General features: G+C 50.4%; 1 long non-coding RNA gene across 1 annotated transcript in view; it reads left to right on the forward strand.

Annotated features, from left to right (window-relative positions):
* LOC138488548 (uncharacterized) overlaps positions 1 to 14823 on the forward strand; it is a 39591-nt gene extending 24768 nt beyond the window's left edge. Inside the window, exon 4 of the long non-coding RNA XR_011274680.1 lies at positions 14546 to 14823. This is a non-coding gene — a long non-coding RNA (uncharacterized lncRNA). The remainder of the gene's footprint in view (positions 1 to 14545) is intronic.
* Positions 14824 to 27751: the final 12928 nt, after the last annotated feature.

Here is a 27751-nt window from a genome sequence, read left to right on the forward strand (position 1 = left end):
CACCCTTTCCTTGGGGTCCTACCACCAAGACATGGGTGGCTGTTGGTGACTCTTCCTTGCTAGCTGTGACTAGTTTAAAGGCATACTCTAGTAAAAAATTTTATTTCAAAAATAGCGCACATTAAAAAAAAAATACTAGCATCCTCCGTTTTAAAACTTCCTATGTAAAATTTTGAGATATTTAAGCTCAAAAGCAAGCACGAGGGCGCCGCCATTTTGTGAAATGGAGGCCCTCCTGTGCTGGCTTTTGCGGCACTAATGAAGGAAAAGCCAGCCAGCTGTAGTAAACAAAGTCTACCGCTGGGTGGCTTTCCCTTCATTAGTGCCGGGACTCGGAGGACGCGGACCGGAGACCAGAGCAGGAAAGCTGCAGCTGAATCTCGGTAAGTGCTATACAAAAAATAAGCACTAGCTGCGTTTTTTTTTCTAAGTTTTCCGGGCTGGAGGAGCCCGGAAAACTTAGAAATAAAACCGCAGCTTTAAAAACGTATTTATGTTTGCGGTCGCTTTTGAAGCGACCGCAAACATAAATAAAACGTTATTGTGTTGGAAAACGCTGCGGTTATAAAACCGCAGCGTTTTCCAACACAACTGTGTTGTGTCTGCCTGAATCTGCTTTTCCATTTGGGGCTCTCGGGCTCCGGGGAGCCCGAGAGCCCCAAATGGAAAAGCAGATTCAGGCAGACACAACGCGGCGTTGCGGAAAACAACCGCGTTGTATGCCTGAATCTGCTTTTCCATTTAGAGCCCCAAATGGAAAAGAAGATTCAGGCAGACAACGTAGCATTTCCCATTTGGGGCTCTCGGGCTCCCCCCGGGGAGCCCGAGAGCCCCAAATGGGAAATCAGCTGCAGGTAGAAACACTATGCGGCATGTAAACACAACCGCGTGTGTTTCTGCCTGCTGTGGCTTTCACTTTGGGTCTTCGGTGCTCCCCTGGGAGCACCGGAGACCCAAAGTGATAGCAACAGCAGGCAGAAACACACGCGGTTGTGTTTGAAAACGCTGCGGTTTTTCTTTCCGAGTTTCTCAGGCTCCTCCAAGCCGGAGGAGCCGGAGGAGCCTGAGAAACTGGGAAAGAAAAACCGCAGCGTTTTCAAACACAACGTTGTATTTATGTTTGCGGTCGCTTCAAAAGCGACCGCAAACATAAATACAACGTTTTTAAAGCTGCGGTTTTATTTCTAAGTTTTCCGGGCTCCTCCAGCCCGGAAAACCTAGAAAAAAAAACCGCAGCTAGTGCTTATTTTTTGTATAGCACTTACCGAGATTCAGCTGCAGCTTTCCTGCTCTGGTCTACGGTCCGCGTCCTCCGAGTCCCGGCACTAATGAAGGGAAAGCCACCCAGCGGTAGACTTTGTTTACTACAGCTGGCTGGCTTTTCCTTCATTAGTGCCGCAAAAGCCAGCACAGGAGGGCCTCCATTTCACAAAATGGCGGCGCCCCTGTGCTTGCTTTTTCGAATTTTGAGCTTGAATAGCTCAAAATTTTACATAGGAAGTTTTAAAACGGAGGATGCTAGTATTTTTTTTTTTAATGTGGCCTATCTATTTTTGAAATAAATTTTTAAGTAGGCTTTAAAATCATTGATGCAAGAAGTGCCTTTTGTCCCAGTTCACCAAGCACAAGAGGGAACGGTGTGACTAGATGAGGGTGACATGCTCTTTGCGGATGAAGGAAATTCTTTTCTCGTACCAAGTCTGCTTCAGTTGGGGATTTAAGCAGTACCAAGATCAGAGTAGCCTTTCTTGCAGACTTGGGCGGGGTTGTCCACCAGTATCAATATGCTCTTTATTGGGGCAGCTGTTTGGCACGTTGGTTAGACTCATCTGTTTGGCATATTTCTTTCAGCATCCACATCCTACTGACGCAACACAAGTTTGGGTTCAGACGCTGCTTGAGGTCAACGTTTGCCATGCAACCACACTGATTCTTCTTGGTCTTTTGACCAGTTCTCTTGGACTGTTCACCGACTGGTTTCTTTCCACTTCTCAGTACGAATAGCAGTTTAGCCCCAATTTTAATGGTCTCGTTAATTTACCTCAAGGGCGGACTTCACTGAGCCAGTATTTGCTTTTCAAAGCTCTTGTTTGTCCCATGTTCTGGGTGAGTGCTTGACTTCATTCTGTGAAACCTACACCAATTGCAGAGTCTCTGCTCCGTACTGAGCAATGCATAGTGGGTGACTTGTGGTGATGGTGGTTTGACCACTTCCTGGATTTCTGTGTAGCTAGGGTGAAGGTCCATTTTATAATCTTTGGATAACTGGGACCTTGTGGCTACAACATGTGCCAATGACGGATCCTGCACTGTCTTGGTGGTTCAACATCCAGTGTTGTCTGGACCAACCTTTTGTCCTATTCCAAATGAGACATGGGGAGGGAACGGGGGTGCACACACTCCAAAATCTTTCGTTCAGAAGTATGAAGTCCTTGAATTTCGTTTTTATTCCACATCAGTCTTTGGTCCTGTCTAGAAGTTGAGGCTTGGGGATGGGGGGGGGGGGTGGGGGAACTTTTGCTATCCTGTTATGTTACTTTGCATTTTGTATAGCGCCTTATGTACCATTGGTATGATCTCAAGGCACTGGTAGGTTGAACGCCCTCAGGAACCAAAGTTCAAGTCAGAGAGTCATAAGTGAGTACCGGATATGTGCAGCAGGTGTGGTATTCGTGTGATAGCTGCTTCTTAGCGGTTGGTGTGGCTGATGGGAGATCAGGAGTATGTGTTCGTTCTTGCAGGTAGTGTTAGGGAGAATTCTCACTAATAGCTAATTCCCCTTACCTATAGAGTCCCCCAGCAGCTTTGCTGGATTTGAAGGGTTTATTTCTATTTGCCTGCTAAGAGTGACTTTTTCCCACTCTTGGGCATCTTTGCTATGTATGTTCTAGGCTATTTTTGTGTTTAATGCCTATGGGAACTTTTCTCTCATCCATAGGAACCATCCTTATGCACACGTGTTACACTGCACCCTCTGTGCAGTGACACAGGGGTGTTGTAACGACCCCCAAACAATAGACTCCCTGGGACTGACTACTGTCTCCCAGGGCATGTAAAGTCCCCATTGACATTACTAGTCCATCTCTATGAACTAAACCAGTACACCCCATCTTAACATGGAAGTACTGGAAGGGGTTAATAGTTTTTCCCCTCTGTTCATTTTCGAGAGGGTACCTTAAAGTCCCCCTCTACAAAGTTTCTGGCTGGTGGCAGTGGTTACTACCTTTTTTATATTCAACCGCAAATATTTTCTTATGGGATTTTCCCATTGTTCAAGGCTCATACTTTTACTGACAGTCTAACATATCGTTGGTTTATTTTATTACCTTTACTCCGGTAGTTTTTTTTTTTTTTGCCAGAACTTTGATAAAACTGAGTCTTACTCCATTTTCCTAACCTAGGTCGGGGATCCTTTGTTCGCTCTATTGGCGGGCTTCTGCCCAGAAGCCCTCCTTTCGGCACTCCTGAGTCTGGGGTGGGTCTGTTTGGGAGGGGGAGAAGAACCCCTGGACAGAGTTGCCACAGCAACTCAGGCCACACTCTAACCTGATAGGCTGGAGAATCTCCCGCCAGGAGGACCACTCCACTGTGTGAGTGAAAGCTAGGCTGTATGAATGGGTCTCTTTCTGCATAAAAGCAGGGTCCTGAGGACTGGAAGAGCAAGATGTTGCCACTGGAACTACGGAACCGAAGGGGGGAGAGAAGCCGGAGACATCTTCAGCATCTACACCACTGGTGAAGCCCTGCCAGATCGTCTCGCCACTTTTCTTCCACATGACGAGAGGAGATCTTCAGCGAGAGCCTCCTTCCCTTGAGCTGGTGGGGGCCAACCAGTTCACTAATCGCTTCCTCGGACCTCCCTTGGTCGAATCGACAGTGCCCAGAACTTGGAGACCGGATAATTGACCCGCACCGCGATTAAAAGGAGCATACCGACTTCGTTTGGCAGCACCGCGGCTGGTTTCATTCCTGGGTAGTGCATGACTTGAACCTTCCTCCACGACGAGAGCCTCTCTTCCTCTGTTGGATCCCTTGACCTGCAGGAACTACTGGGAACAACCACCACCGCAGGAGCCACTTCACGTTTAAGGTACATTGTTCCGCCAGGCAGCCCTTTTTCTGTGGTAGCCCTAAAAGTGTTTTAAATCCTTTAACTACTTCTGTGATCGGCCGCCCTCTCTCAACATTGTCTTTCGCCTCGCATCTACCTCTTCAACAATTTTTCTACTAAAGACTTGACTGCAGCTACAAGATTTTTGCTCCGAAGCTCCTGGTCCTGTACCACTGACTCTGGCCTATTGACTCTGGCTTATTTGTTAGGTCTGCTCTCACTAGATTAGTTTTCAATGAGAAATGTGTGGATGCACATTAATCTTCTAAACCCCTCTTCCTTCCTACTGTTTTAACTTGTGGAGTGCCATTTTGCTCAGTTTTCATTCATTTGGCTAAAGTCTTACTGTGCATTACTTGTTCACAACTTCAGGGAAGTGTTGCTAGGGGGTGTCTGAAGGTATTTCTTTTAACTTGTGCTTTCCTTCCCTTTCGGTACATTGTTAGTGCCATTTGTAGTTGGTTTTCACTGTGCCATTTTGCTCAGTTTTCACTCTACCGCAAACATATCTATCATTGAATAGGGAGTTGTATATGCTTTTCTTTTGACTAAACTAACTTTATTAACTGATCTGTGTTTTACAAGTATATAAAATATATATTCTCTTTTTAATACAAAACTTTGGTTAGTGTTTCATTAGTACTGTACTACCTATTGTGTCAACCCTGAATACTGCTCATCTCCCTCTTGAGATAAGTCTGACTGCTCAGCCACAGCTAACAACTAAATCTTTGTCGTACCGACTGATACCAAAGGGGTATTATTGCTCTCACCTGTAGTCCTAATCTGGGGTAGTGCTCCCTAAGGGAACTGCCCTGGATTCTGCCTAACGGGTTGTTATCCAGACCAATTCTGGCTGCGTTAGGCCTGAGAACGCCTAGGCTGGAGGGTGTGTAACCAGCTGTGTTTAGTTAGGATGCTGGGGAGTATGAGGCAAGTGATGGCATGAGAACAGCTATTCCAAATGGTGTCAGTATCGCTGTGTTCTAGTTGAGTGGTGGTGTAAAGAAGAGGATAAGCGTGGAGATGTGATATGGTGGTTTACCTTAGGTGGTTGAGATCGAGCACACCAATAGTTCCATGCACTCCGGCCCATTCCATGCCCTCGACCATTCTATACAATATACCATACCATGCTGTTCCTGTGCCAGCTTCTTGCTACCACTGTCATATTACATGAACATGGGGTATACCTGCATGAGGCTGGTAACTTCTCACTGGAGCCTTAGGAGTGCACCTTCTTTCTGTCCTTCAGTAGGGAAGGAAGCTAAAGATTTCAGCCACAGATTCAGCTATAGAAACGGGAAGGCATTCATGACAAATTCTTTTTGCTCTACAAGAGGAACATGTTGTAGAATGTCAAATCTGGGTAAGCTACTAGAAAATCTCTGCTTCTAATCCCCAAACTTCCTCTCCCCACCCCCCCTAAATTTAAAGGCTCTGTCCTCCGGCTTTAAAGAACTTCAATGATCTGCAGGGGCTTGAAGTCCAATCTACAAACCGCATTGTTGTGGACATTCTATGCAACCTGACTGGTTTACATACGTTGGGCTTTCAGAAGAGGGGTGATTGTCGCCCTTTTCCATTAAAGCATTTCATCCAAGAAGTAGCAGTTTCATATTTTCCTTCAGTTGACTCAAATCTTCTGGTTCCTATCAAACTGTTTTCTGCCAGTGCCACACCTCAGTTTCAGCAATCCACTCCAGGGCTGCATCGAACTAAGGGGGCTTTCATGTAATGGAGATGTCCTAAAACATCAGAAAGGTCAGGTGTTTTTACTCTAGTGATTCCGGTGGTTTTGGACCCATTTCAGATACTGATCTGTTAACGCTGGAAACATTCCAGATCGTGAGTGGCTCAGACTTTGGGGACATTCAATAGGATGTACGTCCTCAATCCTGCCCCCTCTCCAGGGTACCTATGTCCGCATCTTGATCCTGTAGGAATGTCTGTGCTTTGCCAAAGATTTGTCAATTACCAATTCAGGGGCTTCTCTTTTTTAGAGAAGGATCAGACTAAGTTTCAGGCTTCTGAAATTCTCTCGTTGGTATTGGCACCATCTACATATCTCAACTGGCCGGTTCACACTTCTTTACAACAAGGCCCTGACAAGTCTACAAAAGATGAACTTGACTCAAACATCCATAAATTGGCCCTACCGATTGAGGTAATTGGAGCAGTCTGTCTGGCCCCTCAGGCCAGGATTAACTGTACGATGGCTTTTATTTTGACGTCCCCACATGTAGGTACAAACCAAGCGGGAGACCAGCAGAATAGGTTAGTTCTGTTTATTCAGAGGAGAGCATACAACCCCCCCCGCCCCCAGCCAGGGGAGCAACCACCAACCTTCACAAGTAGAAGTCCACCATTCTAAACCAATACATTCCACCACTGAACCTTGTGTACAGTAACCATAATAACAATACTAGCAACCTATGAACAGTAATGTAATGAACTATAATGTGCATTGTCAGTGATGACATACAAGTAACCACTAGCATATAAAAAGCAGACCTCTAACACATCACTCCAATTCTGAGCACAGCCACTTTGTTCCAGGCACCCCCCACCTCTAACCAACACATAAGAACCCAAATCATTCACAACCTGCTTGGGTTCTGAAAAAGAGCCCTTCCACACCTTGGTGGCAAGCTTCACTTTTATCCACTCCTCCTTTACGCTGGAATATCTGCAACAGTTCCTCTGGTCATAGCGTGTTCTAGCATTGACACCACGCAAATACCTTTCAAACTCTCCCGACCACACACACTTTGATTTGCCCATCCAACCTGGACACAAATGCAATTTCGGTCTCCTCCCACGCAAGACTTAATGGCGGCCAACCTGTAATGGAAAGTTCTTTCCATTACCGTTCTTAGTTCTTATTCACCCCCCCCCCCCCCGTGACGACAATGATCTAATGGCCTCCATGAGGCCTGTTGAAACACTCTACGCACCCATTGCTCTGAGGGTGGTACAGCAAGGTGGTGACTTGTTCCACACTATACTTGCAAAGAAAATCCCTGAATTCCGACAGCCATTGTCAGGTAAACACCTTTTGGGGAACCCTTCCCTCCAAAACAGTTGCTCCAGAAACCTAATAATGCTGCCACTATCTTTTAGCACACATACTTTGGGCCATTTCGATAGTAAATCAATCACTACTAACAAATCTCTTGCCCATCAGATGTTAAACAGGCCCAAAAGATCTAATGCAATCTATCCCAGGGCACCCTGGGGCATTTCCTCATCACCATGGTCACTTTCTGCACCCTGAGTCCCTTATCACCCTCCACACACTCGGTACATCCTGTCACCTCCAATATCTTTATCCACTCCAGGCCGCCAATTCGGCTCTCATTAAACCCTTTGTTCTGGCTACACCCAAATGTCCAACATGAGCCAGCTCCACAACTGATCTCATGTTGCATGGCACCACCAACTGGTGTCCCCTATGCAAATAATTCTCCTGAACCCACAATTTCTTGCTTACTCTAGCATAGCCTTCCATGGCTCCATATCTCCTGATGTCACCACTAAGCCAGGGGTGGCCTCAACATACCTGCTTTCTGGACCCTTCAAAGATCTGGACGCAAACACCACAGTATGCAGTCCTACATCAACACCACCCAAATGCCATAACTGGCATCCACAAACCTTACCATCTTCAATATGGGTGCATTAACAATGGCCCTTTTAATCTCCTCAAACTCTTATCCCACTTAAAGACCACACCCTTGCGATGAATTCTGAAATTCCTCATCTTGTCGGGAGTCCCTTGAACTTCCCATAATGCCACTAGATTCAGAAATGCAAGCACAATCACCCTTGCAATTGTGCGCTTTCATTCTCTTGATCACCTCTATGGCATCTTCCTTGGGTTTAACACCCTCCCGTGAAATTATATGGCCTAAATATATCACTGTGCCTTGAATGTGCATTTCTCCATTTGATATAGTTAATCCCACTTCCCTCAAACATAATGGCCCTTTTTAGTCCATTATCATTACTTCCACACTAGCACATGACCCCATTCTCACTTCAAGTAACTTCTACATAATGCTCTGGAAAACACTTGCCGACCCCCAGACCATTGCGTATACAAAGATCTCTGGACCCCTCATGCAATTCCACTTGATGCTATGCCAATTTCAGATCTAAAATCGAAAATATCTTTGCCCCAGACACCCCCACCAGCAAATCTATCCTCGCTAGGGGAAACTTTGTCTGCTACCACCATGCTATTTAAATGCCTGAGGTTAATACAGTTACTACTATAGGACTAACCCATTCTGATGCCTCTACCCTCTCGCTCCATCTCTTTCCGTTCTCCTCAGTTCATCCTCTACTTCTCTGTGAAGCCAAAGGTATGGTGCATAATTTTGCTATCTTGGGTACTGCACACCTTCAATCTAATCTTTTGCACAAATCCTCTCAAACACCCTTTGTTACCATTGCACATGTTCACCCTCTTCACTGACACACCTGTTCTGGGTGACTCGCGTCAAGCCTTTTTTATTTTTTTTTAAATTTTTTTTTTTTAAATTCTGCCTGATCGCTCCAGGAAAGTAATTCTTGACCTCTGCAACATAAACCGTGCCCAGGGACTTCCTCTCCTTAAATTGTAGCTCCTCTTTAAAGCGTCCTATAATGTCTATAGGTACATTCGCACTCACATCCTCCCATGTGCAACAACGAAACTTCTTTCCACACTTGTACACTAATCGGGGAGTAGTCTGCACCAATATCGTTCAGTGGCATAGGGGTTTTCTTACTCACCTTTCACTCAGTGGCATTCACTGAATTCACAACCTCCCTACCAACATCACAAAAGACATAATCACCATCCACTCTGACCTCATGCACCTGACCTGGACCACAACTGGAATTTTTGCAGCAACGAGCAAGATGTCCTTTCCTACCACATTCATGACACTATATGAATTGCCAGACATTCCTTGTCAAAAGCCAGATGTGAAATGCTCCCCTCTCCTTGGTGGACCCCCTTGAAATCTCTGGAGAATCCAGTCTCTCTGGGCGATCCTCTATTCCTTCAAAGGCACCCATTGTCGCCCCAGACTCTGTTGCCAGTAAACCTGTTCTCCTGACGGTCCCCCAGCTCTCCAGTCTCCGATCGCTGCATGGGTCCACCTGCTACTTGCCCCCCCCCCCATATCTGCTTGAAGTGTCTTGCTGCACCCTTCAGTGTGCTACTATTTTAACGGCCCGCTCCAAAGGATTCCATTCCTTCCACAGCTTACTTTCTGATGTCATTGGAACGATCGACTGATCTTAGGTGTTCATCTTGGCAGTGATCAAATCTGCACTTTACCGCCAAACCCCTGAGTGCTGTGAACTCTTATACTTTCCCCACTCCTCTGTTCTCTAGTGGCAAATTTCTTTCTAACGTGTTCTCCTCCACACAGTAGTGCTTGTCCAACTTGGCTAAAGTTTCATATGGGCCTTCATCGGGCATGTCTGTTGGATCTGGTAACTTAACACCTCCTGACCAGCAGGATTCACAATCATCCGCTAGATGAACAAAATCAAACTATGTTCACAGGGCTCTGACTTGCAATGCTGAATCCACAAATGGCTGCTGGCAGCTGTTGCCAGGTGCTTTCCTCCACTGCATGGCGGGTTGCCAAGCCAACACCAAGAGGGCACCACCTGTGCGTAGCCCGTCACATGCTCGGCGTCGCCACCAGGGCAACGCAGTCGCTGCAGCAGCACTTATGTCACTGGCCCGAGAGGTCCCAAACAGCAACAGGCAGTCCAGGTTACTGGCAACCAGATGCCACCACCAAAAGTAGGCAAGCTTTGATGGTACCCATACCACTCCAATATGCTGGGACTGCGCCCATACACAGGTTCTTCTAACGTCGACCTCATCACCAGAGCAGTTCACCAAGTCCCAATATCCTGCAAAGAGCGGGGGGGGGGGGGGGGGCGGGCATGCATGCCAGGTGCCACTAGGGGACCCCTTGTTGAATGCAACATTAACTTGGGAATTTCTGTCCTGAGACAGCAATGCTGCCCCGACAGGCAAAGGGGCATAGTCGCGTTTCCTTTTTGATGAGTGGGAGGAGCTCTGGGACCAGAGCAGAAGGCACCAGTCCAGCAGGTATGGGAGGTGGGGAGTGTTTGGCTTGTTTTTGGGCATGGACAGGTTGTGCAACCTGTGGAAGGGCGTTGTGTGGGTGGAAACGGCAGGCAATGGTGTTCTTCTCTGCTCTTCCAGCCACCTGATTCCCCTGGTGTGAATAAAGGATAAATAATAAAATTAGCTGTTCAATATAAAATATTGGCCCTTGCCTTGGATGTTTTGTGATTCCACTATAGATGTGGATAAACTGGGATCTCAAGTAGCCCATAACCATCAAGAAATCTGGTAGCCCATAACCATCAAGAAATCTGGTCGCAAAACTATCTGGTCGCTTTATATCTTTTGCCAGGTGAATTCTGCTTTCTGTATGGGTCCCCAAATGACTAGAAGTTATACTTTGAGTCTATTCATCCTTGAATGCAGGTACTTCATAATGGTTGCAACTCTTCTGCAACCATCCTTGTAGGTAGCTGCAAAAACTGGCAGGAGGCATGCATGCTGAGAATGGAGTCTATGAAAGTAGCTTCTGGGTTTCAGCCAGATTGGTAATGCAGAGGTCACAAGGCGATGTGCAGTGAGGTGGTGGCCTGACCCTGTAGGTAAGGGCCCGCTGCCCAATTTAACCTGAAGGCAGAAAGGGTCCCTTAATGAGGGTGGTGATGCCGTTACCAAAGGGGCACATTGCTGTTAGCACCTGTGTAGTTCGCTACACCGGTGCTAATGGTTTATTTGATCATGAACCTTTGTGGACAGGTGCTGCGTGCTGTAAGTCGATTTTTCCAGACTTCTGCTGACAGCAACACTGCATGGTGCCATCAAAACAATGTTTTTTTTTTTTGTAACACCATTAGCACCCCTCTAGGTAAATGGGTGGTGTAGGGAAGGGAAGTACCCTAAACAAATGCGTGCTCAGAGCATGGGCTTTCTTGGTTAATGCCACCTGTGTTCCAAGCATTTGCTTTACGGTACAGGGTGCTAATGTAAATTTGTTGTATAGTTCTAACATTCTCATGCTTTTCTAACAATTTCTTGTTTTATTTTACTCTCCTCACCCTTCACATCACCTCTTAATGATGTGACCTTTATGTGGCCATTCCTCTAAAATGAGGATTTGTTTATTAATCGGTATGCTACACAAGCCCTGTTATCCAGAGGTGGAACACCTGTTGGGACTATAAACTGTCAAAGATCTAAGATGAGGGTCTTGTTGGAGGGTGAGTATCTATGGTTAATTACCTCACAGTGGGTGAGATTGTAGAGTACGCCCACGTCATTGGAGGGGAGGTGGTGGGTTGCAACCAAAGGCTGATGGGTATAAGTCATACAGTGTTTCTAGGCGCAACAAAAGAGCAGACCGAGGGACAAGACCAGCAATCTTACTAAACCTTGTTAGAGAGTGCAAGTGCGACAATGCAAAGTACAGGGGGATGGAGGAGTGGGAAGTGTCAGGGAGAGGGCAGTGTAGCCAGGACAATGTGGCTCTGGATAAGTGCAAGGAGGCAGGGGATTGGACTGTAGAGGTTAAGTCCCCAGGTGCGCAGTAGGCCCAGAGGCAGTGCGGGGCGGCTGATCATGGAGGAGCCTTTTACCCAGTCAGACTCTGAGGGTAACCAAGCAACCAGTCGGTGCTGCTGTTAAGCTGTATTTCTAAACTGACCTGGTGGGCAGTAGTTTAGGCGGCCACCCTAGTTTAGTGGAACAGGGGAACCTTCTGGACAAACCAGACCAATCTACAGTAGCTTGGCAGGTAGTCAAGGCTAAGTCCCAGGAGGGGTGAGGGTGATCGGAAGCCCACAATGGGGAGCACACACACAGTAAAACTCCAGAATACTTGTGTATATCAAATACATTTATTATCGTCCTTATAACTAAACATGAATAAACCACAGTAAGAATAACCATTACCACACACCTCACTATTTACCATATATACAAATGCGTTTCGCCTAATGTGGGTAAGGAGAACCCAACCTGCAACTGAAGAGGTAAGTTAACACAAATATCCCATTAGACAGTCCTTAGAGTAGATACTTAACTTCCCCAGCCCTATGAAGTGGGGAGCCTTATGAAGTACAGCAGTGCATTAACAACGTGCAGTCGTCTGTAAGAGCAAAAGTGGAGCCTCCTTCAGGGAGCTGTAGCAGTTCAGGAAGGGGGCGATAAAGAACAGGGTCCTGTTATTCGAGCAGGGCCTAACCTTGCAGGTTGAGAGTTTCGGAAATAGCTATGGCGCACAGACTAGCCCTACTAAGGTGCTTTTCAGGGATTCTTGTGCAGAAAGAAAAATGGCTGTGCCAGGGGGCCACCAGTAATTGATGCAAGTACTTGCTGACCCTCGACAGTCTGGGCCAAACTTTACCAGTTTAGGTTGCTTTTAGGTTCAACCCTTGCAGTGGCTCTGCTGTGGGATGGGACAGCCTTTTTTTCAGCTCTCGATGAAAGGAAGGCTGTTCCAGTGCAGCACCTCTCAGTGCACAGGGGGGCAGGTATGTAAGGCTCTTACAACAGTGGGACACAGGGACTGCAGAGGCTTGTGGCCTGGCGCACTCTCATAAATTGCGACCCAGAGGGTCTAGGACAAGTTGGCAGGAGAGGGCCCAGGACCGATTCCAAGGTCTCGTGTACTCTGGATGGTGGTGCTCCTATACAATACCCTAGGGTCTAGCTGCTCAGTTTGCTGGATTGCCCAGGAACACAACTGGAATGGATGCAGAGCCCCTCTTATCCAAGGTTAATTTTGTGTTCTGATCTGGGATAGCCAATGCTTGCATTCGCGCCTGATGTGGGCCATCACTCAAAGGGACAAAACGGGACAGAACAAAAGACTTTGGCATGATGGTTTTCGGCACTGGCCAGTATTGAGCCAAATGCGGTAAACACATTTTGGTTCATTAAAGTAAAAATACTCTGCCACCAGTTCGTCCTAGGCACACTATCACCAAAAAATCCATGGAAGGATTACTAAGGCCATAAAACAAAAGGACTCTGTATAAATGGAAGGTACTTGGCACACATTGCAACAGTCTAAGGGAAACCTAGTTTCCCAGTATTGACAGCCAGAAGGACATGTCTGCTTCCCCATAACAGATGAGCAAACTCCCAGAGGAGTGCAGCTGAAGGCTTTGGCTTACCTAACCTGACTTTTTCCAGTAGAGCAAACGAAATCAAAGTTTGGGTGGTCCATAAATGGAGGGAAAATTGCACCTAGGTGGTCAGCAGGGGGGAGGGTGGAGAGAGAAATCTGATGAAGGGAAGGTCTTGAGCTGCTTCTGGAACTTCAGCTGGTCCAGCTCCAGTTTGAGTGGGGCAGGGAGACCATTTGAGGGAGGCACCTGCAGAGATCTACCACCCCACACTCTGCCTAGAGAACTGTCTGACTACCTCAAAGTTGGAGGTAGCTGAGTGAAGGCTTGAGGGGAAGGTATATTGGAAGAGAGCTGGATGTAGTGCGTGCCACGGCCCTGGAAAGCCTTGACGATGCAGACTGTCCTAAACTTGATCCTTGCAGCCACCAGGAGAGATTTCAGGGCTGGAGAGATATGGTCCCTGGGCTTGTAGCCAAGGATGAGTCTCTCAGTCCTGAATTAGTGGAGGGTGGGTTGAGAAAGCGTCTGTTGCAGTAGTCCAGCTTGAGAGAACCAGGGCTGTAGAGAATTTATGGGGGAACTTGAGAAGGATTACCTCTGAGGTGGTTGTCAGGCTGAGTATTGACAAAGTGTCTGCAGGAGCTGCTGAACCCCTGACAGACCCTCCAAGTCGCGGTGCACTCAACCACACTAATTCACAGCAGAGCATGCAACACTTCCGGGGAAGTGGATAAAACAAAATGGGAACAGATTGTACTGTGACTTCATGGAAGTCTGCTTAGGCAATAAAAGGCAGGTTAAATTAACACATCCTGACTCAATCCTTCCTGATATTCCATTAATAAATGTATACCCATGTATTCCTCTGCTGTCTGCCCAGAGGAAACTCTCTATGTAAGGTCTGGACTTGTTTAGCTAGAATCTCCTACTACAACAATGTCTTTATTTTCTCTTAAACCAATTCTGTATTCGTATAGTAAAATAGTTACCAATACTTCACCACAGCCCCCCTCACAATCTAGGTCTGTGCGACACCCTCACAATCTGGCTCACCATTTGTTCTTTGTGCTATTCACGCACTCTTCTTGGCAATACCTGCGTCATATAGTGCCTTTGGGAAGTAATTTTGCACTGAGATTGACATGACTGTTCTAATGCCTACAGAAAGTGTTACCAATAAAATAGCTGCATTTGCATGTTTGATTAACGTAGCTCACTGATCTAACCTTTTTATATTTTTAGGCTGAAGCGCAAGAGGAGAAAAATGAGGCAGCGATCCAAGTAAATTGCCATCCATGCACATGGTGCACCAGCTTTTCTGGACTATGAATACTGCTTAATAAGCACCACGTGTGTGTTCTGGGGACAATTCTTGGACCAATTCTCTGCCATACTTGATGTGATCTAGCTAATCAGCAGCAAGATTTAAGCCTCACATGGACCTTCCAAAATCTTTTTCTTGGTAGAAGCTTCCAGGTTACATTTGTTTGTAATAATAAAATGTATAACTAACCCTAAAATGTGTTCGTCATTCTTTGTGGAACAAATATAGGGATGCATTGAACACGTGTCTGCAGAGGAGCTACTTCTGGGAGACAAGGTCTGCAGTTTCCCTGACAACTTTGCACTTAGAGCACTAACCCCACGTTCTCTTGGTATAATACAAATCATACCATTAATGCAGAGGTTTTTTACTTTGTCTCTGCTTACACAGCATATTCAAACTGCTACATGGTTCCTACATGAACAAAAACGAATGTTTTTTTTATCAGTTGAACTTTTTGTTAAATTGTTTTTCAAGATTAAGGGGTTGTTGCAAAGCACTCTTGCTGATGTACACTTTTGGGTGAAGGTTCGTTGGTGGAAATCTATGGGAAACATATCAAGCAATTTATTGGTGGATGCAAGGCTTAAGGGAGGGGAGATATGGCAGAACATACATGGTTCAATGCCCAACACCTTGTTCTCATACCATATGACCTACTATACATGATTCCATTGCAATGCACACTCGTGGAGTGAGCTTTTGGGCAAGGCTGAACTCTGGGTGTGACAGTGCAGGTTCTGTGGTGTGCTTGAGGCCATACAATGAAAGAAGCAGCAGTTACTGAAGCAGAGCTCTTTGCGGAGAGGTTGAGTGACTGCTATGCACTTGGTAGAATTGTCCTGAAGCTGTGATTTCAGCTCAGAGCTGCATTCTGCTGGTGTGACTTACTGTTTGGACCCCCACCCCTCCCACACTGCATGTGCTCCCACAGCACTGGGGAGAGCTGCGCCTTAGTAATTCTGGCCGCTCTGCAATGCATACTGAGGAAGAAGGTGCCCTAAGGTGCTTTGGAGCATGCACCAGGCATGCACCAGGCATGCACCAGGCAGTCTTGTTGGCTCCCCTCACTCCAGCCGTCTTGGGTTACTTGGACAATCACAAAGTGACACATAAAGGTGGCCATATTAGACTGGACAATTGTCCTTCACCAGCAGTTGAATGAACAGTTACCATAAATGGCACAATATGATTTGCAGTTAGTTGCTGCTTTTATGAGGAAGATTGCATAAATCTCCCCTACTAAAATATAATTGGGTGTTGCAAATTACAAGTCTAGTTAGGCTTCGCAGTATTTTAAATCTCTATCTCCCTATACATGCTATTAATGTTATGCTGCTCTTTTTCACCACATAGCAAGCCCCGTCCACCTGGTGCCTTCCTGCTTGCTGCTCTTTCCCTACTTAAGGAGCCCTCCAGCCTCTTTTCCTTTGCAGATGGGGAACAGGTGCAAGTGGATCTAGGTCACCTGGCCTAAGCACCACCCACCTTCTTAGCCCTGCCTCTTCCTTCCCTTCTTAGCCCTGCCTCTTCCTTCTCTTTTAGATCAAGTGGGTCTCGCCCAGGCGTCCTAAGCGAAGGGCAGATGAAGAAAAGGGCAATTCCTGTTCGGACCAAGAGGACCCAGGGCCTGACTGACGAACAACCCCCAGTCCCCCCCGCACCCCCCCCCCCCCAGACAGGTAAGCATGCACCAACGTGCTACTCCCTCTGTCCCCACAGGTCATCCCCACCCCCTCTGGTCCCTCCTGATGTTCCCTTTGTCCCCACCATTCTCGCACACAGGTGTTGCCTGTTTTGCTTGCTTCTGCTCACCCCTGATAAATTCTGGTTTCACAATCACCGTCTTGTGGCCAATGCTGGATTTGACTTCTATGGATTTCATTCACGGTGCGTCACCCTGTCTCAACTCTCATGCTGGACTTCCTTTGCATCTTGTACTCATGGTGGCCCTGAATCATGCTGTTCCCATCTTCATCTTGTATCCAGGCTTGCAACATTGTGTTATGGCTTGCAACATTGTGTTACTACTGACTTCTGCAATTGTATTCACTCTCCCCTCTTGCTTCGCCACTCTTTTGACTGTTAACTCTGTTCTCTCCTCCTTTCCCGTCTTCCTATCTCCTCCCCTTTCTTCTATGCACTTTATCAGAATTGTATCTGGACCTAGTATTTTAGCAACCTTGTCTGTCTTCTCCCCCTCCCCTTTCTGTCCCCCCAGCACTATCTGAAATGTCGCCAGGCCTAGTATGATAGTCGCTTGTTTTGTTCCTCCCCTACCTTTCTGCACCCTTCTCCAGCATTGGATCTTTCATGGATTCACATGCTTAGAATATTCCCCGTCGTCAGGCTGGGAATCCCCGGTACATTATATAGACCCTTTCCCGTAGGAAAACTTTTTCGACGCTTATGCGTCCTATCCACCTCGTTTTGTATCATGCGTGCCCGCACCGTCAGGACGTCATGATACAAATACAGGACCCGCCCCCGCGCTCCCTCAGATTTCAACCGCCTTTCAAAGTAGTGGGATCCTCGTGATTACTGCTAGTGAAAACTAGGTTGTTTTTTCTGTTTCGCTTCGGCGACGTTAAAATTCCGGAGAATTATGTCCGGAAAAGCGTTATTTCGCCCTTGTGCGACATGTGGCCTCAAAAAAGTTTATGAAGGAGATGCCCACATGGATTGTATCTACTGTCTCCACCCGCACCACACGGCGGATACATGTGAGATATGCCAGAGTTTCTCTCAAAAAACCCTTAAGGACCGTAAAAGAAGGCTGGTCGACTGGCTTAATGACGGAGCGGGTGCCTACCCGGCTTCGGAAGTTGGCTCCACGGCCTCAGGAGCAAGTCGGAACCTCCATCGAAGAAGGTACGGCTGGCGGAAAACCGCGCTGAGGACAGGCATACGAGGAAGCATGCTGGGTCTTCCTCATCACATAAAAAGCTCTCCTCCTCCTCATCATCTAAGACGGAGAAGCAAGCGCTGTCAAAATCCTCCTCACGGGACCGTCCTAGGTCTTCCGTGAGTCGAGACGCTTCAGCCGGGAAGTCGGCATCGAAATCGACGACGAAGTCTAAGGGCTCGACGCCGACTACTTGCTCGTAGACCTCGGTGTCATTGACGATGCCGATTACCGTTCAGGCAGCAGCGGTTGGGATTCCTTCGTCGACGGAGACTCAGTCTATGGCTTGGCTGCCAGAGGGCTATGACCCGATCCCCCCTGAAGTCTTACTGCAGCCAGACACGGCCTGCTCGGCGGAAGGAGAAGGTGGCATGGTTCTGCAGCCGTCGGATTTGGGCTTACGGCCTTCCACGTCGGCGACGACGAGTGCGAGTGGGGGTATGGTACCTATATCATCGTTACTGACCCCCCAGACAGTTTTGTCTCTGGATGTGCTTAATACTCTTCAGAAGCTCCTGCAGCGGCTGGATACGCAGATCCCTCAACCTGGGACTTCATCGTCACTTTTTTCTGTACCTTCCGTCGACTAGCAAACTTGTGCGGCTCGCTCGACGACTAAAAACCCATCGGCCCCCCAGGCGGTAAAAGATCGTCCTCGAGCGCAGGAGCGGGGTGAGTTGTCGGAGTCCGATTCTATACTGGGTGACTCAGGGTCAGACATTTCCCTGTCCCCTTCGAGGGACCCAACATGGAATTCGGATGTAGAGGTGGAGTCTACGAGAAGCCAGACACAGCAATCTCCTCCGGATGATGTGGGAGCCTTCCATGCAATGATGGGAAAAGCGTGTTCCGAGTTCGGCTTGATTCCTGAGGAGCAGAAGACTGTTTCCTTTTTGACCATATGGGTCAAAGGAGGAAATCTGTATTTGCCATCCCAATTCTGGACCACGTGTGGCAAGAAGGTCTCAAGACGATGCGCCATCCGTTCTCGGAGCCGGCTGTAAAGGGGCGGATTGAGAAAAAGTTTAAAGCTCCGGAGTCCACTCCAAAATGACTAACATCACAACCTCTGTCAGACTCGGTGGTGTCGGCTGCAGCGGCTAGGAAGGCCAGGGTACAGCAAAAATGTTCAACTCCACCAGAAAGCGAGGCTAGGAGGCAGGACGCCTTTGGGAAAAAGGTGCTCTCGGTCGGCGCGACGACGGTAAGAGCAGCCAATTCCTTGGCGATCGTGTCACGATACGATAGAGAAATGTGGCACAAACTAGCCCCTATCCTAGAACATCTGCCAGATGAACACCGGAAAGCAGCCATGTTACTGGTGAGGGATGGCGAAGAGGCTTCGAACCACGCAATTAATATTGCAGTAGACCTAGCAGTCTGGTTTCAAACAAATCAACCATGGCGTAGTACTTCGTCGACAAGCGTGGCTCAAATGTACTACTTTCCGTCCTGAAGTCCAGTACAAAGTCCTTGACATGCCATGTGAAGGTGAAAATCTGTTTGGAGAAAAGGTTGATGAAGCGTTGAAGGGGATGAAAGAAGACACGGATACTGCTAGGTCCCTCGGCGCCCTCCAAACGGGTAGAAACTTTCGCTCTTTTCGCTCCTTTAGGGGTGCTTCTGGAAACTCCCGCTTTGGAGCCTCTAGGGACCGTGGATTTAACAGGCCCTCGTACTCTTCACAAGGGTTCAGACGAGCGTCCCAGTCAGCACGTAGAAGCAGAGACTATCAAGCTTCCAGGCGGCGAGGCTCGGGTCCCTCGTCGACGAAGAACAAGCAGACCATCAACCAATGACGGCCTTCGGAACGTCCTGGGGGGCCGAGTCTCTTATCACTTCGACCAATGGAAATGCATCACCACAGATCGATGGGTTCTGGACACGATCCGCCTGGGTCATGCGCTACAATTCAAAGACAAGCCTCCATGTCTTCCGCCTGTATTTTCGACCCAGCCCCACCTCCGAATCCTACGACAAGAGGCGGCGCTTATGTTGCGAAAAGGAGCGGTAGAGAGTTCCTGTGGCACAGGAAGGACACAGAGTTTATTCCCGGTTCTTCGTTGTCAAGAAGCCAAATGGAAAATGGAGGCCCATTCTCGACCTGAGGGTACTCAACAAATTGCTAAAGAGCTTAAAATTCAAAATGCTAAAGCTCCAGGAGGTTATCAGGTCGGTGCAACCCATGGATTATCTATCGTCACTAGACCTTCAAGACGCCTATTTTCACATCCCAATACGCCCACGACACAGGAGATATTTAAGGTTCGTCGTCGGGGAGAAAGCATTTTCAGTTCAAGGTCCTCCCGTTCGGGCTCAAGTCCTCCCCCAGGACGTTCACCAAGTGCTTGGCCCCTATAGCGGCCCATTTAAGGTAGGATGGTCACCATGTCTATCCATATCTAGACTGGTCAGAGGTTCGTCCAGAGAACAAACACGAAACAGTCTAAGGGCCACAATGTCCCTCTTACAGGAACTGGGCTTCGCAATAAACTTCAACAAGTCCTCCGTAGAGCCTTCGAGGACCTTGGTCTTTCTAGGAGCGGAGTTTCTTACACACACAAGCCTGGTGAGACCATCCAGCGAAAGAATTCAGAAACTTCAAAGCAAGGCGTCGGAATGGAGATGCGGTACCAAGGTGTCGGTGCGCAAATACATGTCCCTGCTAGGGACCATGTCGTCCTGCATTCCGTTGATAAGCAACTGCCGTCTGTTTATGAGGCCTTGCCAGGAATTTCTAGCGGACCGTTGGGCGCAGAGCCGAGGTCGCTGGTCCGACAGACTGGTCGTCGACGAACAACTAGTACAAGCACTCTGCTGGTGGAGAGTGTCTACTCATCTAACGAAAGGAATGCCTCTACTGGAACCGGAGTTCCAAAAGACGGTGGTGACGGATGCATCGCTGAGCGGATGGGGAGCTCATCTGGATACGTTGCAGGTACAAGGCCAGTGGTCGTTGCAAGAGTCCTCCCTGCATATCAACCTGCTAGAACTGAGAGCAGTGCGATGGGCTCTAAAATCTTTTCTTCCTCAACTGAGGGACTCGGTGGTGCGTGTCATGACGGACAACACCACTACGATGTTCTACTTGAGGAAACAAGGAGGGACACGTTCCAGATCCCTATCGATGGAGGCACAGAAAATCTGGCATTGGGCCCTGCAACACAACATGCAAATCTTGGCGTTCCACCTGCCAGGCGTGAGAAATGTGGAAGCCGATGCCCTCAGCAGAGAAATGAAGGAAGTTCACGAATGGGTGCTGAACGACCAACAACTACAACAAGTATTCAAGAAATGGGGACATCCTTCCATAGATTTGTTCGCGACGAAGAACAGGAAATGCCATCAGTACGCAAGCAGATGGCCTCAGCAGGGCTCACTGGGGGATGCGTTCTCCTTCCCATGGACGAACAAATTCCTGTACACATTCCCTCCATTTCCCCTTGTCCGGAGGACGCTGCAATGGATCCTCAGGTACCCATGTCGGGTAATTCTGGTGGCCCCGTACTGGGCCAGACAGGTGTGGTTTTCAGACCTGCTACACTTAGCGGTGGCGGAACCGATGAGATTCCAGAAGACCCCAGACCTTCTGTCTCGACAGGAGGGTGTCGTTTGGCATCACGACCTGGACAGCCTCAAGTTGACGGCCTGGCTCCTGACTTCGCCGAATTTGGTCGGCTAACGATTCCGGAGGACTGTCGGCGTATCCTGCAAGAGCACCTTCCACAAATGCCTCATACGCGTACAAATGGAGAAGTTTCTGTCAGTGGTGTGAGGATCAACCAGGGTTGGCTCCGCAATCGATTAAGCCGGAACAGCTCCTTCCATACTTGCTGTTCTTAGCTCAAAAGGGCCTATCGGTATCGTCAATAAAAGTACACCTGGCTGCCATTTCCAGGTTTACTCGTCAACGGCATTCGGCACCATTGTTCAGCGACCGCCTGATTAAGCACTTCCTTAAAGGCCTCTTTCGGAGTTTCCCTCCAGAGAAGAAATTTCCGCCGGAGTGGAGCCTCAATCTGGTCTTAACATCTCTTATGAAGCCTCCTTTTGAGCCAATGTCATCATCGTCTCTAAAGTTTTTGTCGTGGAAATTGACCTTCCTGGTGGCCATCACTTCAGCCCGGCGTATTTCAGAAGTTCAGGCTCTAATGGTAGACCCACCATACTTACGATTTTTCAAGAACAAGGTAGTCCTAGCCACTAACCCACAGTTCATACCGAAAGCTCCTTCGGTGTTCCATAAACACTCCTCTATTGTGGTGCCTACGTTTTTTCCGGAGCCATGCTCGGGAGCGGAGCGCACGTTACACACATTGGATGTAAAAAGGGCTCTCAAGTTTTATCTTCATCGTACGCAACCGTTCAGAGAAACGAGACAATTGTTCGTGGCCTATGGTTTGGGTGCTAGAGGAAAAGCCATTTCAAAGCAAGGACTGTCAAGCTGGGTGTCATCTACCATTTCGTACTGCCATTCCAGGGCAGGGAAGCCTCTTCTACGACGGCCAAGAGCTCATTGAACTAGAGCAGCGGCATCGTCGACGGCACTGTGGGCCGGAGTCCCTTTGGGGGACATCTGCATGGCGGCTACCTGGGCGGCTACGCACACCTTTACCCGCCATTACTGCCTGTCGCAGCAACATGCCGAAGATACCCGGATGGGACAGGCGGTGCTTCAACACCTATTCCAATAAGGTAAGCCCCGGCTGAGGGGTTGCATCCTGTGGAATTTAAAGATCCAATGCTGGAGAAGGGAATAGTTTCTTACCTGTAACTCCATTTCTCCAGCATGGGGTCTGGCATGGATTCACATGCTCATGAATATTCCCCGTCGTCAGGCTGGGAATCCTCGGTAAAGAAAAAACCAACCAGTATCAGTTTCGTTTCTGATCTGTCTTTCGTAGTAATAACCAATCACTGGTCTCTGCGTCATACTGACCACAGCCAATGACTGCCCTCTACCTAAGCACCGCCTCTGGCAGCCATCTTCAGATTTTTACCGCACGTTCATGTGTTGGGATCCTCGTGCTATTGCTCTCGAGCGTTAGTGCTATTTTTTTCGCGTTTTTTTCACAAAAACTCGATTCTTTCGGTCAAAAGAGCCTCAAGCTCCACCGATCCTACATCCGATCAACGGGGACCCGTGTCGGATTCGTCTGCGCCCCTCAAGGGTGAAGATTTCGTCGAGCTACACTTCGGAGGACTCCAGAAGCTTCTCAGGCCCGGTCTCGGAGATGGCCCAGGAAGAAGGGAAGCTCGACGCCCGGAAAGCTGTTCAGGGTCTGCCCTGGATGCCAGCTGCAGAACGTCTTTAAGGAGGACGAACACTCTTTCTGCCTTTATTGCCTTCATGAGGACAAGACGCACGTGGAGAAGGACTGTGCGTTTTGCGGCAACATGTCGGAACGGACCATGAAGGACCGCCATCAACGTCTCGCCAACTGGCTGGAGGGTAAGAGCCCGTCTGGCGAGAAGAAGAAGAAACCCGAGCGGTCTTCTAAGACCTTTGAGGGCGCCCCGGCGACGGGGGCCCAACATAAGGCTAAGCACCGCGAGTCCGCTGGCACCGGGAGCGCCGAACGGTCGGGCTCTACGGGCGCCAGGCAGGGCGCACCCTCCCCGGCACCATCGACCACGAGCCAACGCTCTGGGTCGGGTAAGAGGAAGGCCGAGCACCCGGCGAAACTCCTGGAGAGGCCCCGGTCGAGCTCTAAGGCAGAGGAGCGTGGCAGTGCCCCCTCCCTCAAGGATAAGGCGGTGAGCGCACCTAAGGTGGTGAAGGCCTTGATCCATCCGACCAAGCCCTCTATCGAAACGGTCGCGGCGGCCCTGGCTCAGCCTGTGGAGGCTGCGCCAGTGGTGGCGACCTCGGGGCCCAGAATCTCCCTGCCTCCTCGGAGGGAGTCTTCTTTTGTGCCCATCGATAGGACCCCCGTGAAACCCTCCGTGGGGAAGAAGGGGGGGGCAGGGCGTCGTCGTAGATTCGGCCTCAACCTCAGAAGAGGAGCTGATCGAGGTCTTAAGCCACGGCCTAGGCGTGGAAGAAGGCCAGCCCGTCGGAATGGACCCCGACGCAGGTGACGACGACATCGTCGAGGATACCGACGGGGCCCCTGCTCGCCCGTCGGATTCCCCTCTGCCAGCGCCGCAAGACAACTCGGCGGCCATTTTGTTGGCTATACAGTCCTTATGCTCCGAGATAAGGACGAGACTACCGTTACCGACGGAGGAACCTTTCCCGTCGGGGGATCCAGAACCGGGACCTTCTGGTGTTCCCCCTACCAAGAAAAGAAGGATCCATCCATCCACCACCTCCTTTTCAACCGTCGCGCCCCGTCCAGCCCTCTCCCCCGTCCAGCCCTCTCCCCCGTCCACCCGAGGGGATGATACGGGAACTGACACGGCAGCGACGGGTACGGACGACGAGGCATACGACGAGGATATTCCGTCGTCGCCTCCCGCCAGGGCGTCTCCGCCCGACGAGATCGGATCTTTCCACTCCATGATCTCCAGGGCTTCCGAGCTTTTCCAACTCTGCCCTGAGGAGAAGAAAAAGGAAGGCTTCCTTTATCAGCGGCGCGAGGCCAAGAGGAAGACGGTCCTCGCAGTGCCTCTGTTGGACGACATTTGGGATGAGGGCCTTTCCCTCCTCAAGAACCCTTCCACGACGCCAGCTAGAAGAGACCGGTACGAGAAAAAGTACCGGGTCCCGGACACGGCCCCCCTGTGCCTCCGGGCGCAGCCTACCCCGGATTCCGTCGTCTCCGCGGCAGCCAGGAAGAAAGCGGGGGGGGGGGGGGTGCGGCCTCCACATCGACTTCCCCGCCGGACGGCGAGGGAAAGAAATTGGATGCTATGGGACGTAGTCATCTCGTCGGCAGCGACGACGATTAAAGCGGCCAACGCCTTGGCTATCGTGGCTCGCTACGACAGGGAGCTCTGGTACAAGATAGCTCCCCTGCTGGATTTTCTGCCGGACAAGAGGGCGGAGGCCCTGGAGATCCTGCAGGAAGGTGAGGTGACCTCGGACCACGCCATCACCGTGGCGACGGACATCGCCGACACTGGGTTCCGCAAGCTGGGCAACAGCGTTTGCCTTCGACGTCGTGGATGGCTCAAAGCTACGGACTTCCGGCAAGACGTCCAGACCAGAGTCCTGGACATGCCCTTCGACGGGAACAACCTGTTTGGGAAGACAGTGGACGATTCCCTTCAGGCCATCAAGGCGGATACTGAGACGGCCCGGGCCCTCGGAGTTCTACAGCAACGTCGGATGCCCTTTCGGAGCAGCGGAGGCAAGGGCGCCTCCAGAGGTTCCAGCGGCGGTTTCGCTTCCTACCGGCAAGCGGCCCGCTCGTCGTCGCAAGAGGCCTACAGAGGACGAGGCAAGTCTAGCGGACCCCGTCGTCGTCGCCCAGGAGGTCAAGGCGGCAAGGCCGCGTCCAAGCAGGATTGAACCGGCTGTGGGGTCGGGCCCCCACCGGAGCACCCCGGTGGGAGGCCGGCTGGCGGGCTTCGTCAGCGTGTGGGAGTCCATCTCCACCGACCGTTGGGTGCTGGACGCCCTGGCCCGGGGCCACGCGCTCGAGTTTCAAAAAAGGTGCCCGCGTGTCCCCCCCCGTGGCCAGGAAAGAACTTCACGTCCCTCAACTTCTTCTGGAGGTAAAGGCGATGCTCAGGAAGGGCGCCATCGAAATCGTCCCAAAGAGGCTTCGGGGCTCCGGAGTTTACTCGAGATACTTCCTCGTGAAGAAGAAGACGGGAGGATGGCGCCCCATCCTAGACCTCCGACGTCTGAACAAGTTCATCAAGGCGCAGAAGTTCCGGATGGTCACCCTCCAGCACGTCCTGGGCCAGCTGGAGGAAGGGGATTTCCTATCGTCGTTGGATTTGGAGGATGCCTACTTCCACATTCCCATCCTAAAGGGGCACCGAAAATTCCTCAGGTTCGTGGTGCAAGGGCGTCATTACCAGTTCAGAGCCCTCCCCTTCGGACTACGGTCGGCACCCAGGGTATTCACCAAGTGCCTCGCACCGGTGGCGGCGCAGCTGCGCCGCGAGGGGATCCACGTCTACCCCTACCTGGACGACTGGCTCATCCGCGCCAAGACGAGGGAACTCGCCGTGGTTCACACGGCAAGGACCGTCCAACTCCTCACGGACCTGGGATTCTTCGTGAACTACGTCAAATCCCACCTGGTGCCCGCGCAAGTCGCACTGTTTCTGGGAGCGAGGCTCGACACAGTGTCCCTTCTGGCCTCCCCGTCGGAGGAGAGGACCAGGACCATCTTGGGCAAGGTGCAACGGATGTTGGTGGCCGACGCGGCCAAAGTGAGGTCCATCAAGTCCCTCCTCGGGATGATGTCTTCCTGCATCTACCTCATTCCCATGTGCAGGCTCCGGATGCGCCCGTTGCAAGAATTCCTGGATGCACGCTGGATCCAGACGACGGGCAGCTTCGAGGAAAGGATCAAGCTCGACGAGAACTTCCGACGAGCAATACGGTGGTGGGGCACCCGCGCGCATCTGACGGCGGGCATGGACTTCCAGACCCCAGTCCACCAGGAGACTGTGACTACGGATGCCTCCCTGGAAGGGTGGGGAGCGCACACCGAAAATCTGCACGCAAAGGGACTCTGGCTCCCGACGGAGAAGTCCCTGCATATCAACGTCCTGGAGCTCCGTGCAGTGTTTTGGGCCCTCAGGTCTTTCCTTCCGTCCCTCAAGGGCAAGGTGGTGAGGATCTTCACCGACAACACCACCACCATGTTTTACATCAGGAAACAGGGCGGAACCAGGTCCCCAGCGCTGTCCAAGGAGGCGCAGGACCTGTGGCATTGGGCCGTCGCCCAAAGGATTTTTCTGGTGCCGTTTCATCTGGCAGGGATAAAAAACACCATCGCCGACTCACTCAGCAGGGAGCTGCGCTCGTGCCACGAGTGGGAACTACGGCAGGATCTGGTGGATCGCCTCTTCCGACGGTGGAGCACACCCCAGATCGACCTGTTCGCGACGGCGACGAACACCAAGTGCCGGAGGTTCGCCAGCAGGTTTCCCCAGACGAGGAGCATGGGCGATGCTTTCTCGTTCCCCTGGGAGGGCCTGTTCCTCTACGCGTTCCCTCCCTTGCCTCTGCTAATCCGGCTAGTCAACCTGCTCAAGAGGTCACGGTGCAGGATGATCCTCGTCGCACCTTCGTGGCCGAGGCAGATATGGTTCCCGGACCTTCTGGACTTGTCAGCGTCCCCGCCGATCAAGCTGCCGGCGGACGCGGATCTACTCTCCAGGGAAGGAGGCGCCATCCTCCACCACGATCCGAAGTCGCTGAACTTGCAGGCCTGGCTCCTGCAGCACTAGAGTTTGGAGGATACGACATACCGGCCGACTGCAGAGAGGTTCTTGCAAAGGCCAGGGCGTCCTCGACTCTTAAATGCTACGGACACAAATGGAAGAGGTTCTCTGTCTGGTGCCACGCACAGAAGATTAACCCTCTACGGATTACGGTCCCCCAAGTACTGCCGTACCTGCTGACGCTGGCCAAAGCTGGACTGGCACACGCGTCCATCAAGATTCATCTTGCTGCGATCTCCCGATACACCAGAACCACGGGGCGGACGTCCTTGTGGTCTCATCGTCTGGTGAAAGAGTTCATGAAGGGACTGTTCAGATCATTCCCGCCGGTGAAGGCTCCGGCCCCGGCGTGGGAGCTCAACGTGGTGCTGACCAAGCTCATGGGACCTCCGTTCGAGCCTCTGCACTCGGCTCCGTTGAAGTTTCTATCGTGGAAAACTGCTTTTCTTGTGGCCATCACCTCCGCACGACGAGTGGGAGAGATCCAGGCCTTTTCCTGCAAGGCCCCGTACTTGACTTTCCACGACACAAGGGTAGTGCTCAGGACGCACCCCTCCTTCATGCCCAAGGTACCGTCGGAATTCCATCTCAACGAACCCTTGGTGTTGCCTGTATTCTTCCCGTCGCCTTCGTCGCCGGCTGAGAGGACTTTGCACTCGCTGGATGTAGCTAGAGCGCTGAAGTTCTACGTGGACCGCACGAAGTGTTTTCGGAAGAAGTCACAACTCTTTGTGAACTTTGGACCTGTTAATCAGGGGAAGGCTCTCTCGAAGGCTTCCATTTCCAGATGGCTCTCCGGCTGTATCATGTACTGTCATCGGTTGGCAAACCGACCTCTGCCCGGCCGTCCGAGAGCCCATTCCACCAG

The sequence above is a fragment of the Ambystoma mexicanum genome, chromosome 9 (genome assembly GCF_040938575.1).
Source record: "Ambystoma mexicanum isolate Mex_15411 chromosome 9, UKY_AmexF1_1, whole genome shotgun sequence".
Classification (NCBI taxonomy): domain Eukaryota; kingdom Metazoa; phylum Chordata; class Amphibia; order Caudata; family Ambystomatidae; genus Ambystoma; species Ambystoma mexicanum.